Source organism: Phodopus roborovskii, unplaced genomic scaffold, assembly GCF_943737965.1.
Source record: "Phodopus roborovskii unplaced genomic scaffold, PHOROB, whole genome shotgun sequence".
Lineage (NCBI taxonomy): Eukaryota > Metazoa > Chordata > Mammalia > Rodentia > Cricetidae > Phodopus > Phodopus roborovskii.
This window is the reverse complement of record NW_026126558.1, coordinates 9022296-9024503: the sequence shown is the minus strand read 5'-3', so window position 1 is coordinate 9024503 and position 2208 is coordinate 9022296. Positions and strand designations below refer to the sequence as shown.

The 2208-nt window shown below is 49.1% G+C and overlaps 1 pseudogene; it reads right to left on the bottom strand.

Moving 5' to 3' along the window:
* Positions 1-1230: 1230 nt before the first annotated feature.
* Positions 1231-1307, bottom strand: LOC127234770 (uncharacterized; annotated as a pseudogene).
* Between the last annotated feature and the right edge of the window lie 901 nt (positions 1308-2208).

Here is a 2208-nt window from a genome sequence, read left to right as displayed (position 1 = left end):
TCTGAGGCTGGCACCCTAGTGGTTCCTCTGCTGGTCTCATCAGGGCTCCTTCATGCTGCTGCTAGTTAGCTTGACAACTCAGCTGGGGTGGCTTGTTGCATGCTGGAGTTGGTTCTGGCTGTCAGTTTAGGCTCCATGTTGGCTAAATGGTCCCAGAGGTCCCTTGAGAGCTAAAGCCAAGCCTCAAGTCTCCTGCTTCAAGCTGGGAACTGACGCACAGTTAGCCCTGTTGCATTCCATAGGCCAAAGTCACACGGCCTTTGTGGGCACAGGGAGGGGGGTGTCACACAGCAAAGGATCAAGGGAGCAAAGGCAGAATCACCCAGGGCTAGCTCTGCGATGGACCGTGTGATCACTACTCTCTGGGAGAGCCATCGTCAGCCGCAGTGAGCACAGACCCAGGGCTACATGACTGATGGTGACAGTTTGTAGTAAACACACAGGATGTTGTCATCCTATATCCAGGGCCAGGCCTGTGGCCTCTTGTCATTTACTCACTCTGCCTTCCCAAAGCCACACCATCTTGGTTTGTCTTGGCTTAGGCAGGAGAGTCTATGGAATATGGAGCTTGTGTGGAGGTCAGGGCAACCTATGGAAATTGCTTCTTTCCTTCCACTATGTGGTTCTAGAGCAGTGGTTCTCAACCTGTGTGTCAAGACCCCTTTGGGCTGGAATGACCCTTTCACAGGGATCACATATCATCTATTTATATTACAATTCATATCAGCAAAATCACAGTTATGAAGAAGCATATAATTTTATGGTTGGGGTTGCCCCAATGTGAGGCACTGTGTTAAAGGGTCGCAGCATTGGGAAGGTTGAGAAGCAATGCTCTGGGAGATTGAACTCAGGTCATCAGGCTTGGCAGCAGGCATTCTCAGCCCTATGAGCCATCTTGCTGGTCCTGAACACACTTCTTCCAAAAGGAAATGAATATTGGCCCTTCCAAGTCTGGCTTATTTCTCTTAAGGCAGGATTTTTCTAGAATAAGAGTTCGTTGTGTACATGTTCACATTTTCTTTGTCCAGTCACCTGTAGACAGCCCTCTGCGCTGGTTCCATTTCCCAGCTACTGTATACACAGCAGTGGTGAACATGCAGAGTGCAAAGGGTGCCTGTGTGGCATGTGGGTCCTTTGGGTACATACCTGCATTGGTAGCTGGGCCAAGGTGCTTCTATTTTTAATTGTATTTTCTTTTGGAATCCCCACACTGATTTCTGTAGTGGCTGTACCAGTGTACATCCTGGGGGTATTTTTTTAAATTTAATTTAACAAACTATAGAAATGATCCCTGAAAGTATAGTCTTACAATTTAAAATTATCATTTTATATTATATATACAGGTGCTTTACCTGCATGTATGTCTGTGTGTTCCATGTGTGCAGTGCTCACAGAGGCCTGAAGAGGACATTGAATCTCCTGGAACTGGGGTTACAGAGAGTTGTGAGCCACCATGTGGGTGCTGGGAATAGAACCCTGGTCTTCTGCAAGAGCAGACAGTTCTCTAGACCTCTGATCCATCGCCCCCAACCCCTCTGGTCATTTTAAAAACTAGAACAAAGGCTTTCATAGGCGAGCTAGCTAAACAGTCTCGATATTCCCCCCACAATGGAAGGAGGCCAAGGAAGGTGTGGGCCTCATGTCTGTTTCTGCAGTGGGAGTGCCCTCCCCATTGTCCTGCCCAGCCCTGAGCTCCATCCTGTCCTGGTGGGACCCCTGCAGGGTCAGCCTTTTGGCCTCTGTGCTGGCAGAAGCTGCCGGCAGGTGTGGGTGCAGGTGTTCTGTCCCCCTGTCCAGGCAGCACAGCCCTGTGATTCAGTTCTTGACCCACTATGAAATTCCAAGCCAGGGGAACATGAAGGCCACCCACTTTCTATTCCAGACGTTGAAGGTCTGTGACAGTTAACCTTGCTGACACCCTATTCACAACAGCTCCCCTCTGCCAGCCTTGGCACAGGTTAACTAGTGCTAGGCAGTACCCCCCCAACCCTATAACCATGTCCTGCAGGCACCCTGTTCAGAATGTGGCCTTGTTCAGAAACCTTCTTCACAGATGGAGAGGGTTGAGGTAAATGCATTCACGCTGAGGTAGGGTTAAGGTTGGTGGAGGAGGAGAGATGACTGATGTCCTTGCAAAGTGACAGGAGAAACAAGACCTTCACTCTGTGTAATAACACATTTAAGAGACCTCAAGTTGTGAAACTGAGA